Source organism: Carcharhinus amblyrhynchos, chromosome 23 (genome assembly GCF_965287045.1).
Source record: "Carcharhinus amblyrhynchos chromosome 23, sCarAmb.v2.hapA, whole genome shotgun sequence".
In the NCBI taxonomy this organism is placed as follows: Eukaryota; Metazoa; Chordata; class Chondrichthyes; order Carcharhiniformes; family Carcharhinidae; genus Carcharhinus; species Carcharhinus amblyrhynchos.
In genome coordinates, this window is record NC_137346.1 from 31,490,522 (window position 1) to 31,505,884 (window position 15,363).

At 44.4% G+C, this 15,363-nt stretch overlaps 1 protein-coding gene across 3 annotated transcripts in view; it reads right to left on the minus strand.

The window, feature by feature from the left end:
• Nucleotides 1-15,363, minus strand: part of LOC145357253 (syntaxin-1A) — a 236,496-nt gene that overhangs the window by 53,713 nt on the left and 167,420 nt on the right. The window lies entirely within an intron of this gene.

Below are 15,363 nucleotides of genomic sequence, written 5' to 3' on the forward strand. Positions count from 1 at the left end.
CCTCACGATGAAGGCCAGCATCCCATTCGCCTTCCTGACCACCTGCTGCACCTGCAAGCTGGGTTTTTGTGACTCATGCACAAGGACCCCGAGCTCCCTCTGCACCGTCACCTACTGCAGTTTTTCGCCACGTAAGTAATAATCCTTCCTACCATTATTCCTACCAAAGTGGACCACCTCACACTTGCCAACATTAAATTCCATTTGCCATTTCCTGGCCCATTCGCCCAGCCTATCTAGATCCTTCTGTAGACTCTCCCCACCCTCCGCACAATTTGCCTTTCCACCAATTTTGGTGTCATCAGCAAATTTCGACACCCTACACTCGGTTCCCTCCTCCAGATCATCTATATAAATGGTAAATAGCTGAGGCCCCAGCACCGACCCCTGGGCACTCCACTAGTCACCATCCGCCAATCCAAATAGCACCCATTGACCCCCACTCTCTGCCTCCTATTTGACAACCAGTCCTCTATCCACGCTAACACCCTACCCCCAACTCCACGCCCCCTGACCTTCTGCAATAACCTCTTGTGAGGTACCTTGTCAAACGCCTTCTGAAAATCCAGAAAGACCACATCCACCGGCTCTCCTCTATCCACTGCCCTAGACACATCCTCATAGAACTCCAGTAAATTTGTCAGACACGACTTCCCTTTAACGAAACCGTGCTGCGTCTGCTCTATCAAGCAGTTCCCCTCAAGATGCCAAGATGTTGATTTCAATGGTTTTACCTCTTCAGTTAATTTCTCATTACCAAGCTTCCTTTTTCAATCTCTTATTCTCCCAATTCAATTCTTCTCTCAACTTGTTCTTCTTTTCTAATTTAGGATTTTTCAAACATTTTTCCAGTGACCCATTTTTACCAAATGGTCATCCCATGTGACCTATGTCATGTGGGATGTGTAGTGAAATATGATCTTTTCCACTTCGTACTAACATTATACGGCATAGCAAACGTCAGGGAGGGCCCATTTCAGATCCTTTGACCAATTTATTCAGGCCATATTCCAGCACAAAGGAAATTGGTGTCAGTATTTTGCAAACTCCTTTCGTCAACATATACATTCAAAATAAGTGCCTGAAATCAGACAATGTGTTAATTTGCTGTGCAACTGATATCCACAGAAAATGTACTGCTGTTTATTTATGACAATTTAAGATGGACTTTTGGAATGCAGAGCTCACGAGATTAACGTGCTGCTTTTAGGTGGAAACTTCATTGAGTAGCTGCCAATTAATCAATCTGTTACAATCCCATCAATAAACCTTCCTGGTGGGTGGGATATGTCACATCAATAACTGCATTCTGCTGCATCTAATGAAGTCTGTGGTCGATTATCCTTTCTCACACACAGCATAACTTTTAAAAAACATGAAAAAACAATGGCTTTCATTTTTCTCAGGCATCATCTCATTTTGAAAGTGATTTAACAGCAAAATATTTTTATGCACGGGGTGGGGGGAAAGGTAATGAGTTGAATTGTGAGACCACGACTATACTGTCATACTATTATAGCTGCCTTCACGGCGAGGAATTCGAGACTAGGCATTGACTAGTCCATTGGCCACGCAAGCTGCAGTACTGCTGATACGGTCACAGTCTAAATGGGATTTACTGTATATTTATATGTACCTCTCTCCTAATCCTTACAATTCTCTTTACGTTAATGAAAGGTAAAGGTATCAGGCAGTTCCTCCGTATCACATGTCCTCATCCTGGCTATGACACTGTCTGAGAAGCCCTATTGTTATACTGCCTATAAAGCAAGCACTATAAACAGAACGTCCTGTGTTGTTTTTAAACAGCACCAAAAGAAACCAGGAACATAAAGAGGAATCAGCAAAAATCATTAAAACTCTCGAGAAGACATTAAAACGAGATGAAATGACTGATGGCAGATCCGAAGAAAAGTTGATAAAATGGAGTTAAGAAGGAGAAATCAGTGAGACAATGGAGAACAAGCTGAACTCTGTGAAAAATCATCTAGAAGAGGCTTTTTCAAAGTGGGGGTCATGGGATGTTGAAAATGGGTCGCTGGTTTAATTCCCGCTGTTCTATAAACAGATCCTGTTTTAAAAAAACAGGAAGTTCTGTGATCCTGTTAAAAAAATGTGGGATGTAACACGACTCTGAATGAAGAGTTCCAACTGAACAGCTTATCCATACAGAGTGAATCACATAGATTCTAGGTGGTTCTGAAGTTAAGAGGACAACCTATTAGGATGGAGGTTGATACTGGTTCTGCTTTGTCTTTGAGATTACATAACAACAAAAGCTAAAACATCTCCCTTTGAAACCAGTTGATGTATTTTTAAGGAGATACATGGAAGAGATTGTGCCATTAAAAGGTGACATCATGGTCAATGTCGAGTTGAGTGGACAACAGCAGAGTTGCCCCTCCATATGGTCTGCTTGGGAGATTGTGGTTGGAAAAGACAAAGCCTAGCTGGAGCGCTGTCAACATGGTCGATTTTAAAACAAACCTATAGCACCTTCTGGATAAATACAAGAGTGTATTCAAAGAGACAGTGGGTGCAATGAATGGAGTTCAAGTGAAACTCATCTCAGAGTCAATCAAAGATCTCAAAGCAAGAGCAGTATCAAATGCAATTCATCCCAAGGTCGAAGAAGAATGAGTACGACTTACTAACACTAGTTTGTTAGAGCCTGTTACAGTGAGTGATACCATCTGGCTTATTATGAAGCTAGATGGTTCAATTCGTACTTGTGTGATTTTAAGACAACCATCAATCCAGTGTTGGGTGTTGATTAATATCCACTTCCCTTAATTGAAGATTTGCTTGCTGGGTTATCAGGTGGGCAGAAATTTGCAAGATTGATCTTTCACAAGCATATTTACAGATGTATATCAGAACCATTAATCACCATTTTTTTGCTGTTATAAAAGGTTGCTTCTTCGATTAACATTTGTACCGGCCAAATTCCAAAGGCCAATGGATCAGATTTGAAGTGGTCTCTCTGGTGTACAATGTTACTTGGATGATTTTTCGAATTACAGGGTCCAGAGAACAAGGGAACTTGAATAATTTAGAAGAAACACCGGAACATCTTCAAGCACATGGTCTGCATATCAAGGAAGTGTGACTTTTTCCAGATGTCGGTCAAGTATTTGGATCATGTTATTGATAGTGAAGATCCATATAAAGCAGCTAAAAAGATAGACACTATTTTAGAAGCACCACATCTGATGAATGTGATGCAATGGAGATCTTTCTGGGATTAATAAATTATTGTGGCAATATTGCTCCTAACTATTGAAGCCATTACATAATTTGCTATGCAGGAAACACTCATAGGACTGGATAACAGAATGAGAGAAAGCTTATAATGATGTCAAAGATACTTTTTAAAAGTCTCAGGTATTCATTCATTCTAATCTGAAGATTTCTTTGCTGCTTGCTAACGATGCTTCACCTTATGGAGTGGGGACAGTAGTTTGATAGATTATGCCTTTGGAAGAAGAATGACCAAGAGCTTTTGTTTCATGTACTCTGACTACTGCTGAATCTAACTATGTTCAGCTAGAAAAATAAGCATTGAGTTTAATTTTTGGCGTACAAAGGTTTCGTCATTATTTACATTATTGACTGATCATCAACACTTAACTAGTATTTTTGGGCTGTATAAAGGTACACTGATGTTAGATGCTAGCTGATTGCAAAGGTGGTCACTGATCTTATCTGCACACTCCTACAACAAAGTGTCATCAATCAGAGGGCCATGCTAACACTGATGCTTATCACCTGACCTTTATCCACTAAGCAGGTGCCACCAACTAGTTTTGGTAATATTCTTTATTTTTCACTGGTTGAACATTTGCTTGTGACAGCTTCTCAAGTTCAGAGCCACATCAGATATGATCCTGTGATGGGGAAGGTGATGGATTTGATATTGAAAGGAATGATCGCTGGAATGCATCGTCCGCATCCTGATTTGAAACCACGGGTGGAATTTTATGTCCTTGCTTGACTGAGACCTGAAATTCCAACCCGAAGTCAACAGACGTTTCCGTCAACAGACGCCTCTCACCCGCTCCGATTCCATGACGAGGCAGTAGGATTCCAGTGCATATGGGTCAAGAAAACCAGACTTGACCATCCAGTTGTGGAGAACCTGAGTGATCGTTCCTCTTAGTCTGCATGGAAGAGATCTCAAACACCTACACAATCCAGTAAGAATAGTGCGGATGAAGGAATTAGCAAGTAGTTATTCTTGGTAGCTGGGTCTGGATGCTCAAATTGAAGAAAAAGATGGGACAGTATCAATCCTGTACATGAATAACAAATACGCCACCATTGTCACCTGTACATCCTTGGCAGTGGCCTTGATTTATTATTACCTCCAGAGATAGTAGGGCATCAACAATCTCAAGATGCTGGATGAGAAGTGAGGGCAGAACAATGTTCAAGGAGATTAAAGGAGGAGATTAACAACAAGGAATTCATGTGTTAGTGCGTAAATATCCAAGTGAGAGAAATGGGCACCGGCCATAGTTTTAGCAAAAACAGTTCCAATTTCTTACACAGTTCAACTGAAGGTGAACTACTTTGGCAAGGCAATGCTGACCGTTTGTTGTCATCATGAGATCATTTCTCAGAATCATCTACAGAAGTATTTTTAACCCCCAGTATTATGAATAATATTATGGAAGTCTTAGTTGAATCTGATTGAATCTGCCTAATGACTGTGTCTTAGCTACTATATGATGTGGAATTAGTTCCAAGAGAGGAAGTGTCTACTGAAATTCCATATCAAGCTTCTAGGGTCAGGACAGTCAAGTTCCAGAATGTCACATACAATCAAAGAGGCCTAGATGTCCTCCTGGTTGACTTTTTATTGACTGTGTATAATGATCAATGGTGTGTGTAGTACTGTGTCTAGCGTATTATTGGTCCTATGTGTAACATCGTAGTCATTAGTTATTACCACAGAAGTAAAGCAGGAGTGATGTTATATATTTAAAAGGGTTGCAGGTTGCTTTAAGAACTGATCGCATGATTTGATAGTGATGTCTTTTGGGTGTTGCCACAGGTTGCTGTTTTAGTTTTAGTTTGTACGCTGTGGAGAGCAGAGAATATCTCTTTCAATAAAACCTGTTGTATATTACATTGAATCTACGTGTGCAAACTATTTTCTTTTTGTTTAAAACCCACAACTCCAAACATAGTTAGGACATTACATCCTTCAAATTCATTACCACTTCCAGATTGTCACCTTGGTTTTACATAACTGTTGGCAGCTTTTGATTTTCTCGCTCTCGCATATTTGAAATTTTGGCACAACCTTGGCTGCCCCCTTTTTGAACTTTTAAAATATTTTTTTCTAAAGGAAGATTATTTCAGTGATTTCTGGAGTATTTCCTTCTTCTTCTGGTTATTTGGAGAGTCGGCTTTTTCTTTTGTTGACTTCACTAAGGGATCCAGCATGGTGCATTCAGGGCCATTGTCTTTAAAACATTTTTTTAATTAAAAAACCGGTTGAGGACTTTTCTCCAAATCTTTAGAGCTTCTCTGCCGAAGTCCTTCAGTGCAACGAATGTTGCCATGGAACCCCCACAGGCTCTGACATTGGGACCCAGTCAGTCTCAGCCCCTCAGTTTCCCTCACTGCAGCTCCTTGGGGTATTTGTTCTTCTTCACTTAAAAACACTGTTCTCTGTGTTCTCTTTTCTTTAAAAAAAGATCTTTGCAGCAACTCTTTGTTTTTCATTAACCTGAGTTTTATTTCCTTGAACTTTAAGCTTCAGAGGGTTTTTTTTCTTACTTGTTGTTCTACACATTTCTACACTTTTGACTGTACTGGTTAATCCAGATCTGCTCTTCGTCTGTCCCTCCAGGACAGGCAACATCTCAACATTTCAAATTGGTCCATTCATCCAAGGCCAGGCACTCGGGTGAGTATTAACTTTTGGACTTTGATTAAAACAGGATCCTTGCAGATGTCTGGCCAGAAGTAATGATGCACTTGCACAGAGTTCATGAGAAACACAAAAAGTATTTATTACTAAGAAGAGTTGTGCAGACACCAGCTGCCCCAATCTCCGACATGAATTTGCCCTAGAGAGGACTCCACTCCAGGGCTGATTACCTACTCCCACTCCCAATTAGTCCCCCAAGCCAAGTGATCTTCTTCTGGTGTGTTGTCCTTAAGGGACAATGACCACAGAGGGTCAAATGAGGAATGGGGTGCTGGGGGGAGCCAGTATAGAGCAGGGGGCAGGTAGGAAGCAGAGCCTGGGATAAGGTGGGGTATGGGGAAGCAGGTGGGGGAGGGGGGAAGCAGCTGGGTAATGGGGTGCAGGTGAAGAACGGGGGCAGGTGCAGAGTGAGGACGACAAGAGTTGAAATTGGAAGGGGTGGATGCAGAGCAGGAAGGGTGCAGATCAAGGGAGGTCAGTGGGAGGTGGGGACCAGGTGCATATCCAAGGAGCTGGTGGTGCGAATGCAGAGTGGGTGAGTGGATGGACGTGGGGGCAGAGTTGGGGGGGGGGGATCATGGGTGGGCTGGATTCAGAGTGGAGTGGAGGGGGGGAAAATGTGCACAGCAGGGCTAGATTCAGGAAACATTTCACGAGAGGGGGTGGGTTCTGAGCGGGTGGGGGACAGGTGCAGATGCAGAGCAGGAACAGGTGTAGAGGGCCCAGGTCAGGAGGGGAAGAGGCAGGTGTGGACTTGGGGAGGGAACAGCACGTAGGGTGGTCTATGGAAAATCGCAAGTGGGAGGGTGTGGGGCAGGCAAAAAAATGTTGCGGGGCACAGGGTATTGGTTGGCAGCGAAGGGAAGGCAGCAAGAGTGGATGAAACAAGATGTGGAGAAAGTACAAGGGGTAAAATAAAACCTGTAGAGAAAGGGAGTAATAAAATCTTTTCACAGAATCATTACAGTGCAGAAGGAAACCATTTGGCCCATCACGTCTGCAACGGCTCTCTGAATGCAGAAATTCATTTTGTGCCATTCTTTCATTCTTCCTTTTCAGATAACTGTCTAATTCCCTGTTGAATGTCTCTATTGAACCTACCTCCTGCACACATAGAGCAAGTGCATTTGAGACATTTATCACTTGCTGCGTAAAATAGTTTCTCTATCTCACTTTTCCATTTTTTTGTCATGTATGTTAAATCTGTACCTTTTTGTACTCAATCCTTTCACAAATGGATATAGTTTCTCCCATCTACCCTGTCCAAATGCCTCTTAATTTTCAAGTCCTCAACCAAATCTCCCCTTAGCCCTCTCTTCTCCAATCTATCTTCATAAATAAAAAATCCCTGAAATCTACTCGTTAATCTTTTCTGCATTCTTTTCAATGTCTTTGCGTCTTTCTCAAACTGTAGTGCTTAGAACTGGATGCAATACTGGACTCCAGTCGAATGTTAAACAAGATCAATGTAACCAAAATTGACAAAGAAGTTGATAAAGAAGGGTAGGAGAAACTATGAAGCTGGGCTAGCGCTTAATATAAAAATGGATAGCAAGAGTTTTTATAAATATATAAAAAGGAAGAGGCTGGCTAGGGTGAACGTTGGTCCCTTAGAGGATGAGAAGGGGGACTTAGTGGTAGGGGATGGGGAAATGGCTGAGGTCTTGAATAACTTTTTTGTTTCGGTCTTCACGGAAGAGGACATGAATAATTTGCCGGATGTTAGAGATGGGAAGGTGGTAGGACTGGAGGGTCTCGATGACATTACTGTTACTAGAGAGGTGGTGCTCGACAGACTGGAGGGGCTGATTGTGGACAAGTCCCCAGGACCGGATGGAATGCATCCGAGGGTCCTGAAAGAACTGGCGGTGGTGATAGTGGATGCCTTGGTGGTTATTTTCCAGACGTCGCTGGATTCCGGGGAAGTGCCGAAAGATTGGAAAACGGCTAATGTTACGCCGTTGTTTAAGAAGGGTGCCAGGCAAAAGGCGGGGAATTATAGGCCTGTTAGTTTAACGTCAGTTGTAGGTAAAATGTTAGAATCCGTCATCAAGGAGGAAATAGCGAGCATCTTGAGGGGAACTGCTTGATAGAGCAGACGCAGCATGGTTTCGTTAAAGGGAAGTCGTGTCTGACAAATTTACTGGAGTTCTATGAGGATGTGTCTAGGGCGGTGGATAGAGGAGAGCCGGTGGATGTGGTCTTTCTGGATTTTCAGAAGGCGTTTGACAAGGTACCTCACAAGAGGTTATTGCAGAAGGTCAGGGGGCATGGAGTTGGGGGTAGGGTGTTAGCGTGGATAGAGGACTGGTTGTCAAATAGGAGGCAGAGAGTGGGGGTCAATGGGTGCTATTCGGATTGGCGGATGGTGACTAGTGGAGTGCCCCAGGGGTCGGTGCTGGGGCCTCAGCTATTTATCATTTATATAGATGATCTGAAGGAGGGAACCGAGTGTAGGGTGTCGAAATTTGCTGATGACACCAAAATTGGTGGAAAGGCAAATTGTGCGGAGGGTGGGGAGAGTCTACAGAAGGATCTAGATAGGCTGGGCGAATGGGCCAGGAAATGGCAAATGGAATTTAATGTTGGCAAGTGCGAGGTGGTCCACTTTGGTAGGAATAATGGTAGGAAGGATTATTACTTACGTGGAGAAAAACTGCAGCAGGCGACGGTGCAGAGGGACCTTGGGGTCCTTGTGCATGAGTCGCAAAAACCCAGCTTGCAGGTGCAGCAGGTGGTCAGGAAGGCGAATGGGATGCTGGCCTTCATCGCGAGGGGGATTGAATATAAAAGTAGGGAGGTCTTGCTGCGGCTGTATAGGGCATTGGTGAGGCCGCAGTTGGAGTACTGTGTACAGTTTTGGGCGCCGTACTTACGCAAGGATATTTTGGCCTTGGAGGGAGTGCAGAGGAGGTTTACTAGGCTGATGCCGGAGTTGAGGGGATTGAGCTATGAGGAGAGGCTGAATAAATTAGGCTTGTACTCGTTAGAGTTTAGAAGAATGAGGGGAGATCTCATTGAGACGTATAAGATGATGAATGGGATGGATAGGATAGAGGTGGAGAGACTCTTCCCGCTCAGAAAGGATAGTAGGACTAGGGGGCACAGCCTCAAGATAAAGGGGGAGCGGTTTAGAACAGAGTTGAGGAGGAACTTCTTCACTCAAAGGGTGGTGAATCTCTGGAATTCTCTGCCTGTTGAAGTGGTGGAGGCTACCTCACTAAATATTTTTAAGACGCGGGTTGATGGGTTTTTGATAAGAGAGGGGATTAAGGATTATGGGGAGAGGGCGGGAATGTGGAGCTGAGCCAAGACAGATCAGCCATGATCTTACTGAATGGCGGGGCAGGCTCGAAGGGCTAGTTGGCCTACTCCTGCTCCTATTTCTTATGTTCTTATGTTCTTGCCTTCTATGTTACTACTAATAAAGCCCAGGGTACTGTACACTTTATTAATTGCTCTTTCAACTTGTCCTGACTTATGCACACAGGCACCCAAATTCCTCTGCTCCTACCCATTTCAGAGTTGTACTCTTTTTCTGATATTGTCTCTCCATGTTCTTCCCACCATCATTAATCACTTTACATTTCTCCACATTGAACTCATCTACCACTTGCCTGTTTTACCAACTTGTCAATGTTCATTTTATACTGTGATCCTCATAGTTCACAATACTTCTAAGTTTGGTATCATCCGCAAATTTTGAAATGGTGGCCTGTACACCAAGGTCAAGATCATTAACTGCAGCGGTTCTAGAAGGCAACTCACCACCGCCATTTCAAGGATAACTGGGGATGGGCAATAAATACTGGTCTGGCCAGCGATGCTCATGTCCCAGAAATGAATTTTAAAAAATCAATGTACATCAAGAGCTATGGTCTTGATGTACATTAATATTTCCTCACTATGGGAGCTATGGTCCCAACACTGACTTCTGAGAAATTCCACTACCAACCTTCCTCCAGCCCAAAATAATCTACTAACCACTACTCTATTTCCCATCATTCAACCAATCTGGTATCCATGTTGCTACTTTCTCTTTTTTTCCATGAACTGTAACTTTGCTCACACCTCTGTTGTGCAGTACTATCCTAAATATCTTTTGGCAGTCCATATACACCACATCAACAGCATTGCCCTTATCAACCCTCTCTACTAAATCTTTAAAAACTCCAATGAGATAATTAAACTTTCTTTAATGAACCCACATTTGTGACTATTAATTTAGTCCTGAGTTGTTGCTTCTGAAAGTTAAAATGACTAGCCTGTAGTTGCTGGACTTATCTTCATCCTTTTAGATATGTAATGATAGCTTAATGCACAATAGTAGTCAATGAGAGGACATTGAAGAGTTAACTTGTTCCAAATTCATGTCCCTCATGTCCATGTTAGGACCACTACTAATTAAGAGTCTATATATACACCACTCAATTTCCAACCAATCAGGCTTAAAATGTGATTGTCCTTTTGCTTCAGAGGATAACTTTCCTGATCATTTGTATTTGTGGCTTATTTTAACTTGTTGATTGGAATCTATAGTTGTGCGGCTTTCCATTCAAAACTACCCTCCCTCTTTTGACTACATGTTTACTTCCTACAACAGCGATCATGTACATTTTTAACTTTGCTTGGAAACACTTAGTTAAGTTTGCCCTGTAATGAAATGTCAGGTTGCTGTCCATCAAAGTGCAATGTGATGTGTTGTGATTCCTAACAAAGCATCAGCCCATGTATCATTGATCGGTAACATCTGACGTGGATACCCAGACATCCAATAAGGCTTTACATTGTTTGAAGCAATTAGGAGTATTGAACCTCAGGTTGTTTTCCTTTGTGATCCCTTAGCATTTACTGAGTTTCCAAAGTTCAGTGTAAGGAGTTTGATGAGCATTCATAGGCCTGTGAGCTTCAAGTGGAGAGATAGAGAGAAACTATTTCTATTTCAGGAGGTTCTGAAGCTTTGGCACAATTGCAATTCGAGGGCACGGGAGCATTAAACATGCCAGAGATGGCCAGCGTCTGATGAGCTGAACAAAACAAATCCCAAATGCAGAAAGAATGAGACACGATGAAAGATTAGAGAAGCTCAGGCTGTACAGATTCTAAAGAAGGTCAGTTAAATTGGGACCTCACTGAGGTGCATGAAATAGTAATTGGCAGTGCTAAAGTAAACCCAGAATATTATTTCCAATTAATTCAGGGAAGAATAATAGGGATAAGAGCACAAAGACAAGAATTACTCAATGAAAATCTGGAGGAATTTTCTATATTTTAAGAATGAAAAGGATTTGCTAGGCAAGACAGTTAAGGGCAAATATTTAAAATAGATTTGGTGCTTTCTTGAGTTTTGGGGAGGGGAATTTTCCTGTCCAGCCTCCATGGGAATTGTAGCAGGTGGGGGGGGTGGGAGGGTGCACCATGCAAAGGTCCATTGACCTCAGTTCTGGGGCGAGCGCGGCTGGAAAAATCCCACCCCACCCATAGTGAGGTTACAATAGCAACAGAATTCAATGGGATAGTCTGCGTGATAGAATAATGGGTTCAGTTGGAGACTTGGGATATAGGAGGGATGAGTAGTGATTGAATGAATATCTTTTCCTCGTGCCCCTGTGTTTCAATTTTGTTTAGATTCTACCCGCAAATCGAGAATGTGTTTCTTTTTTTTAAGAAGTGGTTTATTTCTACAGACTGAGAAGCATTGCAGGGATCACAAAGATTAGATATAAAAACCCACTCTTCCAGAGCATGATTATTCGGCATTGATGATCAATGGCCAGGATTTGAGACCATATCGAAAGTAAAACTCCAGTGCAGAAGCTAGAAGTGTTGAATTGCTGGAGGTACTTGCTGACATTTTCCAGTCCTTACAGCCGGTGGGATCTGCCGGTCCCATTGATGGCGAACTCCCATTGCGCTGCAAACGACGGGTAAACCCACTGACAGTCATCGTTGATAGGCCATCTCCACAAAACACTCCATGCACGGGGCAGAAAATCCCACCCACTGTCTATCAGCTGGCACTAAATCAAGGACACGTGGGGGGCAGTGGAGCAGCATGGTGGCAAGCACTGCTGCCTCACAGCGTCAGGGACCCAGGTTCAATTCCAGTCTTGGGTGACTGTCTGTGTGGAGTTTGCACATTCTCCCCATGTCTGTGCAGTTTCCTCTGGATGTTCTAGTTTCCTTCCTCAGTCCAAAGATGTGCTGGTTAGGTGAACTGCCTGTGCTAAATTGTCCCTTAGTGTCAAGGGGACCAGCAGGGTAAGTAGATGGAGTTATAGGGATAGGGCCTGGGTAGGATTGTTGTCGGTGCAGGCTCGATGGGCCAAATGGCCTCTTTCTGCACGGTAGGGATTTTATTACATGTTTGCTTATGAGGGTGGAACAAAATCTCGTGATACATTCACAGAAAAACAGGGAAATGGTGTCTTGGCCAACATAACTGGAGGGTAGCAAATGTGGTCCCGTTGTTCAAAAGAGGTAGTAGGGATAACCCTGGGAATTATAGACCGGTGAGTTTGACGTCGGTGGTAGGGAAGTTAATGGAAAAAATACTTAGGGGTAGGATGTATGAGCATTTGGAGCGTTGCGGTCTGATTAGGGATACGCAACATGGCTTTGTTAGAGGGAGGTCTTGCCTTACGAATCTGGTGGAATTCTTTGAGGAGGTGACAAAAACGGTTGACGATGGGAGAGCCGTTGATGTCATCTATATGGATTTCAGTAAGGCGTTTGACAAAGTCCCTCACGGTAGGCTGGTAGAAAAGGTTAAGGCGCATGGGATACGAGGCCAGGTAGCTAGGTGGATTGAGAACTGGCTGGGAAATAGGAGACAGAGGGTAGTTGTGGAGGGGACCTTGTCGGGCTGGAGGCCAGTGACCAGTGGTGTGCCGCAGGGCTCAGTACTGGGACCTCTCCTCTTTGTAGTCTACATAAATGACTTGGAAGAGGGCGTAGGTGGTGTGATCAGCAAGTTTGCTGATGACACCAAGATGGCAGGGTTGGCGGGTATGGAACTGGATTGTCAGGTGATACAACAGGATATAGATAGGTTGGTGCATTGGGCAGATAGGTGGCAGATGGCATTTAATCCTGACAAATGCGAGGTGATGCATTTTGGACGGAATAATGCAGAGAGGAGCTATGTGATAAAAGGTAGGCCGATTAGGAGTATAGACATACAGAGGGACCTGGGAGTGCAGGTTCACAAATCCATGAAGGTTGCGTCACAAGTGGAGAAGGTTGTTAGGAAGGCTTATGGGATGTTGGCCTTTATAGGAAGGGGCTTAGAGTATAAAAGCTGCCGTCTAATGCTTCAGTTGTACAGAACGTTGGTTAGACCGCATTTGGAGTACTGCGTCCAGTTCTGGTCACCTTACTACCGGAAGGACGTGGAGTCTCTGGAAAGGGTGCAGAGGAGGTTTACCAGGATGTTGCCTGGCATGGGGGGACTGGGTTACGAGGAGAGATTGAAGAAACTGGGACTATTCTCCTTGGAAAGACGGAGATTGAGAGGGGACATGATAGAAGTATATAAGATACTGAAGGGAATAGATAGAGTTAATAGTGAGAGACTGCTCCCTAGACTGGGTACGAACACGAGAGGTCATGATTTAAAGGTGAGGGGGGAGAGGTATAATTTGGAGGTGAGAAGAAGGTTCTTTACGCAGAGAGTTGTGGGGGTCTGGAACGTGCTACCGAGTAGGGTGGTGGAGGCAGGAACGTTGGACTCGTTTAAGATGCAGTTAGATAGGCATATGAGTGAAACGAGAATGGAGGGGTATGGTAGGGGCTATTAAATAGGGTTAAACCTCGGGAGACACTGGAAGGGCAGGCTGTAAGATTAATATTTTTGTCTTTATTCCACAGGTGGAGGTCCACCTCGTGTCAAATGAGGGGCATGCACACGGCGGGTCGTGCGTGGGCTGCTCTTGGAAGTCCAGGAGTGGCCTAGTACTTCGTGTCGGTGTGTGTGCTTGATCCTGGACCGGTAGACGGGCGCCGCAACAGCTCAGTGACTAGCACTGCTAGCTGTGCAGATACATGGATATGGGCCTGTGTCTGTGGGAGTTTGTGCATTCTCCCTGTGGTTGCGTGGGTTTCCTCCGGGCGCTCCGGTTTCCTCCCACACCCCAAAGATGTGCTCTTAGGCTAATCGGTTTTTACCAAATTGACACTATTTCTTCCCTGAATCTGACTGAGTAGGGTCCCATTCGTAGACATGCAGGGTAGAATAGGTGTAGGGTGATGCGGCGGCGCGGGCTCGTTGGGCCGAAGGGCCTGTTTCCCGTGCTGGGTTGTTCTTTGTTCTCTTTGTTCTTTATAACCTCCTCAGCTAGTACCCGGGAAAAAAAAGGACATTATCTGCTTTGCTGGTTGTGGGGCCATGTGTGCAAATTGGCTGTTGCATTTGCAACGATGCTAGCAATTGCATCTCAGAAATAATTACTTACGATGTTCCTCAGCTATTTACCATTTATATAGATGATCTGGAGGAGGGAACCGAGTGTAAGGTGTCGAAATTTGCTGATGACACCAAGATTGGGGGAAAGGCAAATTGTGCGGAGGGTGTGGAGAGTCTGCAGAAGGATCTGGATAGGCTGGGCGAATGGGCCAGGAAATGGCAAATGGAATTTAATGTTGGCAAGTGTGAGGTGGTCCACTTTGGTAGGAAGAATGGTAGGAAGGACTATTACTTACGTGGCGAAAAACTGCAGCAGGCGACGGTGCAGAGGGACCTCGGGGTCCTTGTGCATGAGTCGCAAAAACCCAGCCTGCAGGTGCAGCAGGTGGTCAGGAAGGCGAATGGGATGCTGGCCTTCATCGCGAGGGGGATTGAATATAAAAGTAGGGAGGTCTTGCTGCGGCTGTATAGGGCATTGGTGAGGCCGCAGCTGGAGTACTGTGTGCAGTTTTGGGCGCCGCACCTGCGCAAGGATATTTTGGCCTTGGAGGGAGTGCAGAGGAGGTTTACTAGGCTGATACCGGAGTTGAGGGGGTTGAGCTATGAGGAGAGGCTAAATAAACTAGGCTTGTACTCGTTAGAGTTTAGAAGAATGAGGGGAGATCTCATTGAGACGTATAAGATGATGAATGGGATGGATAGGATAGAGGTGGAGAGACTCTTCCCGCTCAAAAAAGACAGTAGGACTAGGGGGCACAGCCTCAAGATAAAGGGGGGGGCGGTTTAGAACGGAGTTGAGGAGGAACTTCTTCACTCAAAGGGTGGTGAATCTCTGGAATTCTCTGCCCGTTGAAGTGGTGGAGGCTGCCTCGCTAAATATTTTTAAGAAGCGGGTTGATGGGTTTTTGATAAGAGAGGGGATTAAGGGTTATGGGGAGAGGGCGGGAAAGTGGAACTGAGCCACGACAGATCAGCCATGATCTTGTTGGATGGCGGGGCAGGCTCGAAGGGCCAGATG